Here is a 17,410-nt window from a genome sequence, read left to right as displayed (position 1 = left end):
AATATGTTCATATCCATGAGTACATTTTAAAATAATCCACAGCCAGGAAAAGGTTATGGTGTCATTGTAATTATATCTGCTTGCTGATAGTCCTTACTTAAGGATGTGAAGTAAACACTTAATAATGTAAAATCTAATTTGTGCCTTTTGACTTGATTATCTTAAAATATCAAAGAATTTCCCAAACTATCTTGTCAACTGATTTGATTTCGTGAAATGACTGTAGTCACACTTTTGTTTTTGACTGGTCAGCAAATAATGCATCTACTTTTCAAATATGCTTTGAGAACTGTCCAATATGCATGTAAAGTAGTTCTTTTGATTTGCATGACTGCACTGTGAAGATAATAAGAACTTCATGGCAGAAGTGACAAAGAAAATGCATGTCTGTATGGTTAATGTAAATTGCCCAGTAGATGACACGATTATTTCATAAATGATTTCTTCATTATCGCAAGTTTGGAAAGAAAATGTTTCACTCATTTGACCAGTGGCACCTTAGGCTATTTTTCAAGTTTAAATATATTCTCTGCTTGATTTATCTGTCGAGTGGAAAATTGGAATTTGGTACCAATCAATTTTACAAGTGAATTTTTGCCAGTCTAACATTTGTGCCTTGTGTTTATCTGCTTGAAACATATTGTCAGCATTTTGTGATTCAAAAAAAAAAATATTTTATCAAATCAGATGTATCAGATCAAATGGAGACAAAAGATGATTTTGAAGTGACCAAGTTAATTTGTCCATCACAGGTGCAGTTTTACGACATTTCATTAAGAACTGAAACCATTACAACAACTTGTGACTTGATGGTTCAAAATTTGGATTGATGCCACTATAAATTCTGCTTCTATTCCAGTGCTGGTGAATATCACAATGCCCCACATTTTGTTTTTGCCAGGAGACTTTTCAAGTTCTGGAGGAAAATTTATCGTGACACTGTGTAAATTAAAATGTCAGATTAGGTATAGTAGTACAGGCCATGATGCATTATTAATGCTTATTAATTTTCAAAAAAATACTTTTCAAGGCAGCATAGCTCTATACTACATGATTTTAATTGGTATTGGATGTGACTGACTTCTCACATATTGAGAAATGTTCCTCTTTAAAAATGCAGTTTTGCACATTGGTCGTGAGAAACTCCATTTCATCACCAATAGAGTCGGGACTGTGAGCTGAAATCTTGGGATCACAAGCTCAGATGCAGCAGGGGCTGACTTCCTTCATCCTGTTCTTATAGGCCTTTCCCTCTCATCAGCACCATTATACTGTTCACTGAGGGGCTTGTGGAGCCTCTGGTTCCAATCTGCTCCAGCCTGCCTCAAGGTTTCCACCCGCATTGAGTTGAAGCGGGGAGAAGGTGACTTTTATTTTTCAGGTCAGAAAGCTGAGGGTCCCCGACTAGTTGGCTGCCTCAGGCACTCTGGGAATTTTTCCCTGTAATAGAAATTTGTTGGGAAGCTATCCTGATGCAGCTCCCTCTGTTATCCTGGCTGTAGTGTTAAACCTGACATTATAGATTCAGGAAAATTCAGCACTCAATCTCCATCTTTTTTGCGTGGTGCTTAAGTGCTACATTATATTCAGATATCTATAGGTCACATTTGATTTTGCTAATTTTGGTCAATTACTCTGAATGTTTTGTGCAAGACAAAATGTCTGCCAGGCCTGAGACTCGTTGTTCCTGGAAAATAAACAGTGTTTTGACTGATGGTCTTATTGATACCCGATGCAACTTAAAACCATTTTGTCGATATCTTCTTTGCTTACGAATGTTTTTATATAAATCTCCCTGTGGGGGATCTTTTTCTGCCAACACATAGTATTCCACTGGCATATATGAATTGCACAAAAATTACAAAGTGCACCAGCATCACTTTAAATTCTCAATGCTATGACAAGTGCACTTACCGAATGCACAACTCATTGACAAATACATTTTGTCAGTGTTAGTGTAAAGGAGGAAGCAAGGGGAACCACGTGTAACATATCACCACACACCTCATAACTGAGTATTAGCAAGCAGGAACATTTTGTTTTGTTCCTATATGGAATGTGATCATTGTTGGCAAGTTCTGATTTTGTTGCCCTTCAACTAATTGGCTGTCTCGGCCATTTCGCAATGATAAGTCAACCGCATTGCTGTGGATCTGGGACTCTCATGTAGGCCAGACCATGTGAGCATAAAGGAGGTTTTTTTATAGGTATTTTCTCATCAATCTGTTCACACATGTTAATATTCATATGTTTATATGTTTATCATAGTGTTGGTGCTACTTGCTGGCTGGTGCTGCAGGATACTAATGACAGAGGATCATGTCGTTTTGTGGCTAGTTGATGTTCAAGTATCCTGGTGGCTAGTTTTCTGCCTCTGTCCAATGTAGTGTTTGTTACAGTCCTTGCATGATATTTTGTAAATAACATTAGTTTTGCTTCTTGTCTGTATAGGGTCTTTCAAATTCATCAGCTGCTGTTTAAGTGTGTTGGTGGGTTTGTGGGCTACCATGATGCCAAGGGGTCTGAGTAGTCTGGCAGTCATTTCCGAAATGTCTTTGATGTAGGGGAGAGTGGCTAGGGTTTCTGGACATGTTTTGTCTGCTTGTTTGGGTTTGTTGCTGAGAAATCTGCAGACTGTGTTCATTGGGTACCCGTTCTTTTTGAATACACTGTATAGGTGATTTTCCTCTGTTCTGCGTAGTTCCTCTGTGCTGCAGTGTATGGCGGCTCATTGGAATAATGTTCTGATCCAGCTTCGTTTGTGGATGTTGGGATGATTGCTTCTGTAGTTTAATATTTGGTCCATAATTGTTGTTTTCCTGTAGATGCTGGTTTGAAGTTCCCCATTGGCTGTTCACTCTACTGTGACATCTAGGAATGGCAGTTTGTTGTTGTTTTCCTTCTCTTTAGTGAATTTTATGCCAGTGAGGGTATTATTTATGGTCTTGATGGTTTCCTCTAATTTGTTTTGTTTAGTGATGGCAAAGATGTCATCCATGTAACGGATCCAAAGTTTGGGTTGGATGGTTGGCAGAGCTGTTTGTTTGAGTCTCTGCATTACTGTCTCTGCTAAGAATCCTGATATCGGAGGTCCCATTGTTCCATTGGTTTGTCTATAGGTTTTCTTGTTGAAGGTGAAGTGGGTGGTAAGGCATATGTCCACTAGCTTGACGATAGTGTCCTTGCTGATGAAGTTAGTGGTGTTTGGTGTATGTGTCTTTGGGTCTTCTAATAGTGCAGTCAGTGTTTCTTTGGACAGGTTAATGTTGATAGATGTAAACAGGGCTGTTACATCAAAGGAGACCATTATTTCATCCTCTTCTATCTTAGTGTCTTTGATGGTCTTTGAGAACTCTTGGGTGGAATGAATGGAGTGGCGTGAGTTTTCTACTAAGTGTTTTAGTATTTAGTGTAGCTCCTTAGCTAATCTGTAAGTTGGTGTTTCCAGGTAGCGAGACTATGGGTCTGAGGGGGGCTCCTGGTTTGTGAATTTTGGGTAAGCTGTAGAAGCGTGGTGTGTTGGATCCGTCTGGTTTCACTTTTTGGAAGTTGGTCTTATTTATTTCTCCAGATTTCTGAAGTTTTTTTGAGTAGGGCTGTGATTCGGTTCTCTAGTTGTGGGGTCGGGTCTATCACCACTTGTTGGTAAAAGTTTGTACTTGTAAGTAGTGCATTCACTTTTTCAATGTAGTCTGTTTGATTCAGAATGACTGTCAAGCGTCCTTCGTCTGCGGGTAGGATAACAATGTTTTTATCCTTTTTTAGTCTTTCCAGTGCTTTCTTGTGTATTGAGTGTGTTTCCTTCCTTTTTTCTGCCTAATGTTGGTGCGACTGTCTGTCTGATAGTTTGCTTTTTTTTTCTGTGAGTTGGTTGTCTTTTAGTGTTGTTTCTAATGCTGTTAAGAAATCTTTCTTGTCTGCATCCTGGCAGTTGTAATTTAATCCTCTTATTAAGACGGCTTTTTCAGTGTCTGTTAAGGGTCGGTCAGATAAGTTTTTTTATCCATGCTTCTGTGTTGTCAGTGTTGTTACTTTGTGTAAGTCTGTCTAGTATTTTCTGCAGGAAATGACATCACCAACCCAAAGAAACCCAAACACATAAATAGAAAGCAGGAATTATCAACAGCGCTTTGCCCGGAGCCCACTGAAGATGTTATCTAGTAGGGTGACAAAATGTCTGGAAATGAACCTTCCAGCTCAGTGAGCAAACTTACATCCAGAACCTCAACCTGAGCTACAAATCTTCTCAAAACTCGCTCAGACATTTATAATTTCTACAACACTGCACTTTGCAATTGAGAGAAAACTTCATTTTTCTGTGTTCCAGATGAACTTGTACAATTTAAAGCTGTGGTCAAGAGTGTGTTGCTGGAAAAGCGCAGCAGGTCAGGCAGCATCCTAGGAGCAAGAAAATCACTGTTTCAGGCATAAGCCCTTCATCAGGAATGTCCAAAACGCCAATTCTCTTGCTCCTTGGATGCTGCCTGATCTGCTGTGCTTTTCCAGCACTATACTCTCGACTCCAGCATTTGCAGTCCTCATTTTCTCCCAATTTAAAGCTGAAGTCTGGTTAGCCATTCCACAAATTGTAGCTAAAAAGTATGGAATTTATTTAAATGTAAGCAGACAAAAAGATTTCCATCCATTCTACGATGAAGAAAATATCTTAAATCATTCCAGTAATATAAAAATAAAACAACTCTGGGTGCTGGAAACCTGAAACAAATATAAAACAGAAGTTGTGGACGAAGCTCAGCAGGTCTGATCGAACTTGTGGAGATCCAGTGATAACAAAGGAACAATGGTATAGTTCTATCAGGATTATGGAGGGGAATTTGGAGGTGCTAAACTTTCAATGTGCTGATCTTGTCTTTTGATACATTTAATCTTGCTGCTTTGAGCGGTACTGACAAAACAGTAAACGTTGGCGTTTTGCTGCAATGGATCTTGTTGCTGGTATATGCTGCAGTTATGGTGTGCTAGTGCTGGAGGGACGTTAAGTATTACATGCTGGATGGAATGCCAAATAAGTGGCTAGTTTGTCTTGGTTGGTGTTGAAGCTTCCTCAGTGTTTGTACTCAGCCAAATATGTGGACAGTATTTCATCATAATTCTGACTTGTAGGTAGATTTTTGAGGAGTTAAGCGATGAGTTACTTATCATAAAATTCCAAACTGTTCTGTAGTTTTAGGTCCAAATCCATGTGTTTGGGTTCGAGGCAGGCCAAAGAGAACACACGTCAAGAGCTGTCTTCAAGTTTGCCATTCTTTACAACTCTGTTTGCTATATATTAAGACTAAATACTCTAATACAGGTCATTTAGAGATATAATAATTATTAGAGTCATAGAGTTTTAGATATGTACAGCACAGAAACGGACCCTTCAGTCCAATTCATCCATGCCAACCAGATATTGTAAACTCATCTACTCCCATTTGAGAGCATTTGGCCCACATCCTTCTCAACCCTTCCTGTTCATATACCCATCCAGATGCTTTTTCAAAGGCCATAATTGTACCAGCCTCCTACACCACCTCTGGTAGCTCATTCCATCCTTGCCACCACTCTCTGCATGAAAAGTTGCCTCTTAGGTCCCATTTAAATCTTTCCCCTCTCACCTTAAACGTATGCTGTCTTTTGAAAGATTATTTCATATACTTTGCTGCCTAATGCCAGTCAGTCTGTTCCAATGATTCTCCCTATTTCATCTAACATTGCCTACACTGTACTATTTATGCCCGGTGAGGAAGAGTTTTGTCACTTCGCAATGTTCTTCCAGAGAATCTACAGAGCAGTCACCAAATAATTTGTGGCTGGCCTAGTTTTTTTTTGATCAGTGGTAACTCCCAGGATGTTGATGACGGGCGATTTCTTGGTGATAGTGCCATGGAATGTTGAGGGAGAAATGGGTATACTCTTCTTGGAGATAGGCATTGTCTCACTGGCACTTGTTTGGTCCAAATGTTTCTTGCATTAATGAAACCTAAAGCTAAACATAGTACTTTTTTCAAAAGTAAGACAATGAAGAGGCTGACAGTGGAAAATGCCAAACTGTTGAAAAGTATACAAATACAGATAAGGTAATTTAATCAAAGGGTCATGATTTAATGACAACAAGCTCAGTTTTTAATGACCAATGGATTATAGAATGGAGGCCAAATACTAAAGTGAGCAATTAAAGAAATTTGTTGACTTAGGGAATGAATATAGGAAGTAATATGATGTAATTAGGGCAGCACGGTGGCACAGTGGTTAGCACTGCTGCCTCACAGCGCCAGAGACCCAGGTTCAATTCTCGCCTCAGGCGGCTCTCTGTGTGGAGTTTGCACATTTTCCCCGTGTCTGCGTGGGTCCCCTCCAGGTGCTCCAGTTTCCTCCCACAATCCAAAGATGTGCAGGTTAGGTGAATTAGCCATGCTAAATTGCCCGTAGTGTTAGGTGAAAGGGTAAGTGTAGGGGAATGGGTCTGGGTGGGTTGCGCTTCGGCAGGTCGTTGTGGACTTGTTGGGCTGAAGGGCCTGTTTCCACACTGTAAGTAATCTAATCTAATTTGATTTCAACTTATCAGTTATAGACCATAAGTGCAGTGAGAGATTGAATTTATTTGGAAAAAGAAAAATCTGATGATTATGGCAGCATTGATGAAATGCCAAGCAGAAAGATTGAGGGGGAGGGAGAGAAAGAAAGTTTGGAACCTAGATGAGCTTTCCCAGAAATGGAAATGGGTTTTAAATAGTCAAGGTGGACTTGGCTCTCTGGAGCTTAACAAGAGTAAAGAGTAAATATATATTTTGTACAGTAGACAAAGAAGGGTATGATCCTTAATAGTAAGAGAATAAAAGATCCATAAGCTTATTTGGAAGTGAATAATCATTCCAACAATTGTCAAACTCCAACTGTTAATATGTTTTCTATTTTTATGTTATATAATCGTACATATATTAGTATTTGCAACCACATTCCTAGCTGGATAAAAAAAAAACCTTTGTATGCATCATGCACATTGAGGTTCTGGGAGATAGAGGAGAAGTGGGATTTGAGTTTGTTATCCTCCCACACTCCATCATTTTAAGTCTCCTGTCATGATACATTCTCCTAGAATGAAATAATCATGACCAAATTCTGTTTTGACTTGAAGGTGAAAGCAACATAATATTCTCATCAAACATGTATGATGTCACTCCTTCAGTGGTTCACTGAGTAAGTTCGCTGTCACATATGGAATTGGGTCAAATGTGTTAAATGTTCTGTATCCAGCAGCTGATCCCAACCAAGGCAATGATGAGGGTGTTACAATTGGCTTCCATGCTAATCCATCAGAGACAGAGAAGGAATCATCAAGGGATTTCTTTCCTGGCTGTTTACCAGTGATCACCAAAAGATGTGTGTAGACATCATTTGATAAGAGGGTAAGGTTTATTTCGGATTCGGCATGATAAATATCATTCACTAGCGAAGCATCAGAGTGGCTAGCTCCTATGCAACTATTCCTCAGTGTAGGTTGCCATGGGAGGGGAGAAAATTAGTGGGAGAGTAAAAGTGATAGAAGCTGCAAGATGTGTTAGATTTACAGCAGAATTTAGAAACTTGTGAAGTTATTGACCAATCAGTTCCCTATCAAATAAAATATGGTGATGGAATTTTCAGAGTAAACTTTGGGGGTTAGTTGTAAATTAACAGTTAAAAAGAGTTTCAATCCTAGGTTCATTTAAGTAACTAGAATCTTGATTGACAAGTGGAGAATTCTATTATGTAATTTGGCCAATTTCTAAACCATCATTGACAGTATTCTTTTATTCACTCACGGGATGAGGGCTTTGCTGTGTAGGCCAGCATTTATTGCCAACCCCTAATTGTCCAGAGAGCAGTTAAGAGTCAATCACATTGCTGTAGGTCTGGAGTCACATGTAGGCTAGGCCAGGTAAGGAAGGTGGCTTCCTTCCCTAAATGACATTTGTGAACCAGATTTTTTTTCCAACAATTAACAATTGATTCATGGTCATCATTAGATTCTTAATGCCAGATGTTTATTGAATTCAAATTCCATCATTTGCCATGGTGGGATTTGAGCCTGGGTCCCCAGAACATTACCTGGGTCTTTAGATTGACATTCCAGTGATAATGCCTGGTCTTTCTGGTGCTAGACATCATGGGTTTGGGAGATACTGTCAAAGGAGCCTTGGTATGTGGCTGCATAGCATCTTTAAAATGATACCAACCTCTGCCACTATGTGACAATGGAGAAGGGAGTGAATGTTTAATGTGATGGATGGTGTGTTGATCAAGTGGATTGCTTTATCTTAAATTCCTTGAGATTCTTGAATGTTGTTGAAGCTAACTTATCCAGACAAGTGGAAAATATTCCATCACATTCCTGACTTGTGTCTTAAAGATGATGGACAGTCTTTAGAGAGTCAAGAGGTGAGCATTTCATTGTACAATTTCCAGCCTTTGACCTGATTTTAAAGCTACACTATCTATATGACTAGTCCAGTTCAGTTTCTGGTCAATGGTAACCCCAGGACGTTGATAATGGCGGGTTCATCAAGGGTAGTGTCATTGAATGTGAAACAGTGATGGTCAGATTCTCTCTTGGTGAAGATAATTGCCCGAGACATGTATAGCATGAATGTTATTTGCCACTTGTTAGCCCAACCCTGGTTGTCATCCAGATCTTGCTGTATGGGACTAGACTTCTTTAGTATCTGAGAGTCATGAATGATATTGAACATGGTGAAATCATCAAACAAAACACCCTAGCTTCTGACTTTCTTCATCTTATAATAGAGTGACCAACATTTAGGACAGACATCCAGCTGGAAAGGAGAGTGTCTAAAATCTTGGAAAAGTAAACTATCCCTTAGGAGCAAGATTTGCCTTGCAAATCTGTAAATTCAGATTAAAAGAAGTACAAAGGAGTGGCTTATTAGCAAGTATTAAAAAGGTGTCACAACAAACATGTGGTCAAATAAAATTACAATTATAATTATGAAGCCCACTTGTGTGCTTTTTATGTGGCACTCACTATAAAATGTGATAATTGCAAAGAACACATACTGTGATTTGTCCATGGTGCTGAAGAACATTTTAAATTTGAATCTTCACCTGCAGTGGCATAACTATGGTGCTGCATACTGTCCTGCCAAATAATCCTGTAATTAAATTTTGCCTACACAGTTACATCTATTATTATACAATGCCAAAAAAAGTAATTTTTTTTAGTTCAAGTGAATGTAAGAAGAGATGAATCCTGAAGTATTAATTGAGTTACATTAACTGAACAAATGTCCAGAAATATGTTTTCAAAAGATCAGAAAATTAATACTAAAATGTATTGGAGTAGAATTTGGTCGTCCTATCCATTTGTTGGTGCAAAATAATTGTGAAGAGAGGCAGTCCTGAGGACAAATGTCTTCCAGACAGGATGCCTGATATATTTTATTATTAAAATAAACCTCTTTTAGATGTGGAAATGAGGGCCTGAGTGTTTGTTTTAGGGACACCTACTGCACTGTGCAAATGTCACTAAAAGGTCAGAGGATTTTAAGAAAATTACAAACACCTCATTTGAGGACGCAGTCCAGAGTCCCCAATCCCTTCAGGCCCCATATCAGTGCCCTTGGGCTTCGCTTCATGCCATTCCATGAGATTCAGGCAGAATAAAATTTAGTTTCATCAGGCAGACAAACTCCATATAAAGGTATGACTGACAGTGGCAGCTCATTTGATTACTGTTAATATGATCTGAGGCCCCATTTCATGGCATTACCAGGCTCCAAATTTGGGCATGAGTTGTGATCACATCACTGTCTTGAATCCTGCATCGAGTGCCAGCAATTTTACACCTCACTGTTTCTAAATGTTGTGTTACACAACATTGTTACCAATGCAACATAATGATCTCTAAACAAAAACTGGTTTCTGTGCACAAATACATACTGAGTACCGTTTGAGAACAGGGAAATGATAAACCACTAATCCCTCTGCTGAACACCATATCGATTTGGTAAGTATGAGTCATACAATTCTACCAGCCTTTCATTCATACTTTTCATTTATCTAATAAGTAACCTGCTCACATCTGCTGATATTGTAGAACATGATGCCACAGCTGTTTCTCCTGCGTCACTAATGCAGGAAAAATATTGCTTGATGTGGAAGCCTAGAAGAGGGAGCTGGAAATTATTATTTGTTGCTTCTGACTGAATGCTGTCCTTGAAATGTTAGTGACTGTTTTACTTGGAGAAAAGAAATCATCAAAATACAGGATACAGAATGAGTGGAAACATATGGACAAATATGGACTCAGTGGCATTTGAAAATGATTAATCAGAAAAGCAAGCTACTATTTAATTTGAGCATGCTCGGTGACAAATGGTAAAACAACGGTTCCGACGGAAGAGAAAGAGGGCAAAGAGAGACAGACAAGCAAATAAAGATCAAGGGATTGTCGATTGGCAGTGATATTCATATCTACCATTGAGGTAAATCTAATATTCATAAAATAATGACATAAACATGGAACTCTTCCCATTCAGTTGTCTACGTGCCTGTTATTTTCAGTGGTAATGCTTGAACTGCTTTTGTATTGGAACTGACAAATTTTGTAAGTGCTTCATTATTAAAGAGGTCAATTTTATAAGTCTGTGCTGCCAGCGGAGAGCTGCATTCATTATCAGTCCACCACAGTGGATAGAGAATAAGATAGTGCACTTCTGACTATCTCGTGTGCTGCTATGGATGAGACTCCCTCAATAATTTGCCCCAAAGTGTTAATCGTATTAAGTATATTTAAACTTTTTTTAAATGGGTAGCATTCAAAGAGAATGTATTTGGCATGCATATCTGCAGAGAAATTCTATCAATTTATTTTCCTTCCCTTATTACATTCTTAGTACTAAGTTAGCACATTCTCAGAGACAGCAGAATAAGTTGAATAGCCTCCTTATGTGTCTTAAATAATTTGACGAGCTTGGTCATATGCTGGACCTTTGTTCAACTTGATCAGCTTTCAGCTGAGAGCCAGGAAAGTAAGTGCAGGTATGTTATTCAACTGGGTGAGGGGGGGGGGGGGGATTGATATTCTTAGACATAAAACAAAAACAGAAATTTCTGGAGAAACTCAGCAGGCCTGGTAGAGTGATCCCTCTTCAGAACTGAACCCGGGACGTGAACTCTGTTTTCTCTCCATAGATGCTGCCAGACCCGTCGGTGATCTTAGTGATCAGGAAGGGAAATCCTGGCTGTTTTTACCTTTCTACTCCATTCCTTAATTCATGAACAAGAAAAGTGAATATTCGATGACCCTCGCTATATCAGCTGAAATCTTGACATAAACTAGGGTTTATACTTGGAAATATTCATCAGTTTTAACTTTTGCAATCATATTATTATCTTAACTCTGAAAGTAAAACTGAGGGACAGAAACACTTTTGTCATTTTAGTATGTCAGTGTATATCTGGAACCATCATGTTATTATTCTGTAGGAATACAGTCCAGTGTATTATTGATAATCTAATAAATAAGGAAAAGAACGAGAAGCATTTTATTCATTCTTAACTGTAATGGTGACGTACACATTCAGAAGTATCGCAGTGCCAGAGATACTGCAGTTGTGATTACATGTATAAATCACATGAGATTGTATCTGTAATATTCCCTTTCTCATATGTTGGAGTTCTGCATCATGTGGAGGGACTAGATTTGATTGAAGGATACGAGGTAAAATTCTGGAGTTTTTTGTCTTCAAGGTAATCCTTCATTATGTGCAGCACAGGAACATAGAAACTGGAATAGGTCATTCAGCAAGTCAAGCTTGCTGCACTATTTAATACAATCTGACTGATTGAACACTTCAATGTGTTCTACCCACACTACCCTGCATAACTTTTACATTATTAATAATCAGAAGCAAGCAGTAGTTGACTTCAAAATGGCCAGTAAAGTTGAAATATTTTCTGCATATGATTTAGAGGGCTTTGGGATACGTAGTACAACATCAGAGAAATGATTCCAACAGTTGCACTCTAGGTATATTAACTACTGGATGAAAACCTCATAACTGTTATATAGCTGCAGATTGAAGAGTCTGGTGAAGATCAGTACAGCATAACAGCACGTACACAAGAGAGTCTGACAGGATAATTTACAGGAAATCAATGAGCAAGGATCTTTATTGCACTTCACTGGTGGTAAGGTATATTTTGTTTATATACCTTGAATCTAATTCTTTTATTTGTTTTTATAACATTGCAAGTGAGATCTCTGCATGTGTTCTTCCTATGTTTGAGTTGTGAACACAGGATTCATGATGCGTCTCAATTACTATTCATTCTTAATGATTGGAATACTTAGATTATCCCTCTTTAATTTTAAATTTGAATTAATTCTGGAATTACGCTCTTGAGCTTTGCTACACAATATCACAAAAAAAAATCAATTAAACCGTGTCCACATAATGAAGAAGGCTGGAAAATAGACATCTGACCATAAGAAGAAATAGCCAGCATTTCAAATTTGAATTTTGAATTAGCAAAATCTTTCTGAAACCTCAATGTTGTCATCATATCAATGAATGTTTCTTCTAAAAAATGCAGAATATAATTTTTAAAAGCCAGTCTTACTCTTAATGCTGTTTTTATCATCATTAACTAAAATCAATAATGTTATACTACCCAATTTAAATATTTGCATTTACAGTAATACTTAAGGAGGGCTTTCAGCCAGAAGACAATATTTTTTAGTGAAAAGAAAGTGTGTATTTCACTCTGTTAAAGCTGTACATTTATCATCAAAAGTAATATTTTGTGAACAATCACTGAGAGTTTAATCATTGAACGAACCAGGAAATAGACTGGCCATTAAACCCTGTATTGCTGTCAGTAGAGTTGCTACTGTTTGATATTTGCTATCTGACTGTTTGAAGAGGAATATAATTGATGACTAAATATATGCTATCAAAATTAACAGCATAAACAAAGTAACTTGTAGCCTGAGTCAAATTGATGAGCAGAATTCGGCTCAACAGCTTCTAATTAAGGTTATGCTTCAGGACCCTTGGTTTTATATTTTCCATCACAACCAAATGGGGGCAGCAGGTGGCTCACTTCAGCAAGAAGTGTTTTGCGTATCTTATGAATTTCAGGATGCATTTTTCTCATTGGTTGTTACTTTTTCATGACTTAAGTCTTCCAAAACAGAACCAATTCTGTAAACTCCATTAAAATACTCCACTGTAAGAAAATTGGTTTCCATGAGATTGTGTAACCAATGCATTGTATCTTGTTGTATATCATGATGTCATGACAACACGATTATCATTGGTTTTATTGTTTCAGTCTATCTACCAATACAGAGCCAGTTCTTCTGCCCACTAGAAAACAGAGAAGCAGGTTGCCATTAATGCCTGTGTGTTCAAATTAAACTGGTCACATGCATGAGATCTTTATTCATCGGAAACTGAGTTTTTGCACAAGTTCAAGCAAATACATGTTGGCACGACAATGTCTTGTAGTTCTCTAAAAGTTCCAGGTTGGACATAGCTAGAATAATTTGGCCAGCAAAACTGAAGCAATACAATTTAGTATGCATGGTTTACATCAGGAAGTTATTTTACAGAGGTGTGGGGAGGTTTATGAGGCATGTCTATTTTGACTGTATCAGTCAGTGACTCAGGATTATCTCACTAAACCAGTCAAAAGGCAGCTGAAGAAGTGTCTTCTCTGTCAGGGAGGCATCACAAGTATCATTGTGACCTAGTTTTTTTAGTTAATCAAACTTTGTGTGGAATTATGTGTGATTGCCGAGGGAATTCAAACAGGCAGAAGGATGGCAGGTGGGAATCCTTCCAATTTTGTGCAACCCCACCCCCTTATTAAGATTTTAAAAGGAAGGTCAGTGAATGGTCTTGCTTCCCTTAGTGGGGCAGAGCTGACCTGGGAGCTTACCATGTGTGAGGCATAACTGGAAAACCCTGCCGAATTGTTGGTGGGCCCAGGAGGCTGGGAAGCTGGGAGCTTCCTTCATTCCAAGGCAGTACACAGTGACTGATCTAGGGAAGATGGCAACCCTGTTAACATTCACCCATGGCTTTTGCTGGTGACTGCTCTCTCCAGCTGCTACTCCAGTAATTACTACTGTGATGTCTTCCTCCTGCTATCACCTCCCTATCACACAGATGTCCAAAATACTGCTGGTCTCAGAAGTCAAGACTTCTGTCCCTGGTGGCCTTGATTCTAACAAGTACTCATGCTGGTCAGTTGAGTGACTGAGTGGTGTCTAGTTTAAATTCCTAAGTCAATTTGTCAATTAGACCCATCTGCCTTGCTTATCCACCAATCAGAAAATATATCACTTATACAATTAGTGATTCACCATTAGATTAAAAGGGTGCCTGCACATGTACAGACGTGGACCATGACATGAGGCCAAAGGGACAGAAGTATATATTATCATTCTTTGCCATGCTTGCTCACTGCTGCCACCTTGCCATCATGCCCCCTCCAGTGTCCACCTGCAGCCCAGGAAGGACCTTTCACAGAAATGGACATCATGCCCAGGGCTGCTGCGTATGTTTCCCATCTGGTACTCTCTCTCACTACTGCTTAGCCCAGGTACAAGCTATCCATAGATGATTGTTGGGACAGTGCCCCCTGCTTGGGCCTCACCACTGGAATCATTCTTTGAAGGCCTCACAGTCTCAACCCATCACTCTCTCTCACTCCATGCAGGATCTGATCCAAGTCACCAGGTCCTGGGTCTCACCCAACTTCTGGCAGTGCCATCTTTGTGGTTGGCTGCTTCTCTCTGTTGCTACAGAACGATGGGTTCTCTTTGTGTGTATGTGCATTTGTGCAATCTAGAGATTATGTTTGCAAGATCTGCAATCATATACAATATACGTTTCCTTCTCTCTGTGTGCAGGGCACTTGTCTCTTGCAAACACTTATTCCAGACAAGTGCAGGAGTTTGTTCTATGGCATGCCGTGAAGGACTCCTGAATGAGAGGCAGATGTAGGCCATTTGGCTCTTCCAGCCTTCTCCACCATTCCATTAAATTATAGCTGATCTGGTTATGTTTCCAAATTCTACATTCCTGTTATCCCCAATAACCTTTTGAATCCCTTGCCACAAGAATTTATCTTACGTTGCCTTTAATTACTCAATGGCCCTGCCTTTATTGCCAAACGATGCAGACAGTTCCGAGTTTCTTTCTCTTCTTGATCCAAACTGATTCTGAATCCTGATCTCCTGAACCAAGGTCATCTCTGACTGTTGCACCAACACCATCTTCGATCAGGAGTGCTACGCTTCTCCTTTCACCTAGCTGCTGCTTTAATATTATGTGCCCCTCAATATTCAGAACAGAATCTCTGTCACCCTGCTACCAAAGCTCCACAATGACGGTCAGATCAATTTTTTTCACATTAATGTGTACTGTCAATTCACTGACTTCGTTACAAATGCTACATGCATTCAGACTAAGATTTTTCTTTTGTTCTTTTCCCTTTGTAGCATCCAGTCATGACTGGTCTATTCAATTTTATGCCTCTGTACTTTCCTGCCATTCTGTGGCCTTCATTTTCCACAGGAATATTTTGCTCTCCTCTTTCAACTTTATCCATTGATTTTTTTACACTTTACCCAAGCTTGATCCCTCATTTGCCTGGTTTAGTTTAAAGCCCTGTCTACTTCCCTCGTTATACAGCTCACAAGAGCACCAGTCCTGGCACAGATCAGGTGCAGATTATTCTCACAATACAGAACCTTTTTTTTCTTTCTTTCTGTTCTTGTGCCACTACCCCACAGAGCTGAATCCACTTCTCCCACACCTGTCTTTAACAGCCTCTAATTTTACTCAATCTGTGCCAGTCTACAAGTGGCTTAGGCAGTACTCCGAAATATTTATCTTTGAGATTCTGATTTTTAAATTCACGACTTCACAAGCTCCTTTAGTATTACCTCTTTCCTAGTTCTACCTATGTTGTCGGTACGATTGTGGACCACGACCATCAGATTCTTTCATCTAACTGGAAGTTCCTCTCCACCCCAGAGCAGATATCCTGAATTCTGGCACAAGGAAGATTGCACAGCTGCCTGGACACGCTCACTCTTTTCTCAAGAAAACCATCTCAATCCCCCTGACTATAACTGTCAGGAGACAGGATTCACACATTGTGAAGCAGATGGTGTCAGTTTTTTTTCCTAATTTCCTTCCCAAAATTCTATTCCAATAATTTGACTATCTGTTAGAGGTTACTTTCAGATTGAAGATAAATAGGATAAATTCACAGATTTCAAACAAAAGTACTGGTAGGATTTTTTTTCAAAAACAGATTAAGGACTAAGTAAATAAGTTGTGTGGCTAAGCAATGTTTTGTACCTTCATGGTGTGGGAACTGGTGGATCCCATTGTTGTTCATAGTGAGCACATCTGTAGCAAGAGTTGGTTGCTTGAGGAACTCCGGCTCAGAGTTGATGAGCTGGAGTCTGAGCTTTGAGCACTGTGACACATCAGGGAAGGGAAGAGTTACTTGGATGCTGTCTTTCCCAAGATAGTTACCCCTTAGACTGGTGGTCAAGGACAAGAGGGTGTGACTACAAGTGAGACACGTAGAGGGATCCAAGAGGTAGTGCTGAAGGACCCTCAGCCCTTGAGCTTGTCTAATAGATACTTGGTCCCTGTGTGGTTGAGAGTGTGGCTGTAGGGAGGATGAGCAAACTGACCACAGCACCATGGTACAGGGAGCCATTGAAGAGGGTGGAGAAAAGAGAAATGTAGTTTTATACAGGGATAGCACAGTCAATGGAATAGACACTGGTCTCTGTGGCCAGGATCAAGAGTCCCAAAGGCTTTGTTGCCTGCCAGGTGCTCAGATTTAGACAAAGAGTTGGGGGGGGGGGGGGGGGGAAGATCCAATTGTTGTGGTCCACATGGAGACAAGTGATCTAGGCAGATTGGGGAATATGAGCACTGAGGGGATACATTTAAAAAAGAAAAGTAAGGACTGCAGACACTGGAGAGGGGTTTATACCTAAACTGTTGACACTGTTGCTCCTCAGATGCTGCCTGACCTGCTGTGCTTTTCCAGTACCTTGTTGCCTTGTTTCGTATCCTGCTCATTTAAGTACAACATCCTCAGTCTTGTGCTTGCCTTTTGATAGTTGTTCCCTTATCTGCTGTTTGTGAACTTAGGTTCCTGACTTTTTCCATACCCTCTGTTCTATTACTTATTCTGGAAAATTTAATAACCTCTCTGAGCCCTACCCAGCTTTAACTAGTTTAAAATCCTTGTAACCTCAATATACCTTGATTTGTGCCATGTGTTCAACTACCTTATTCCAAATACTTCATGCATGAATATGCAAAGCCTTCAAGACTGTTCCATTATTAAATTTCCCTACATTTTT

The 17,410-nt window shown here is 39.4% G+C and overlaps 1 protein-coding gene and 1 pseudogene across 3 annotated transcripts in view; one reads left to right on the top strand and one right to left on the bottom strand.

Annotated features, from left to right (window-relative positions):
• LOC122560192 (disks large-associated protein 4-like) overlaps positions 1-17,410 on the top strand; it is a 590,484-nt gene that overhangs the window by 99,944 nt on the left and 473,130 nt on the right. Inside the window, exon 1 of one of the 3 annotated variants that reach the window (XM_087994822.1) lies at positions 10,229-10,484. The exons of the other annotated variants lie outside the window; for them this stretch is intronic. The gene's annotated coding sequence lies outside the window, so the exon portion shown is untranslated. Of the gene's footprint in view, positions 1-10,228; positions 10,485-17,410 lie in introns of those variants that run through there. 3 annotated transcript variants of the gene reach the window in all.
• Positions 2,729-17,410, bottom strand: part of LOC148147633 (uncharacterized) — a 119,124-nt pseudogene continuing 104,442 nt past the window's right edge.

Source organism: Chiloscyllium plagiosum, unplaced genomic scaffold (genome assembly GCF_037043375.1).
Source record: "Chiloscyllium plagiosum isolate Xiang-an unplaced genomic scaffold, Cpla_swu_hap1 HiC_scaffold_15, whole genome shotgun sequence".
In the NCBI taxonomy this organism is placed as follows: domain Eukaryota; kingdom Metazoa; phylum Chordata; class Chondrichthyes; order Orectolobiformes; family Hemiscylliidae; genus Chiloscyllium; species Chiloscyllium plagiosum.
Note: the sequence above shows the minus strand (reverse complement) of the source record. Positions and strands in the feature narration are given on the sequence as shown.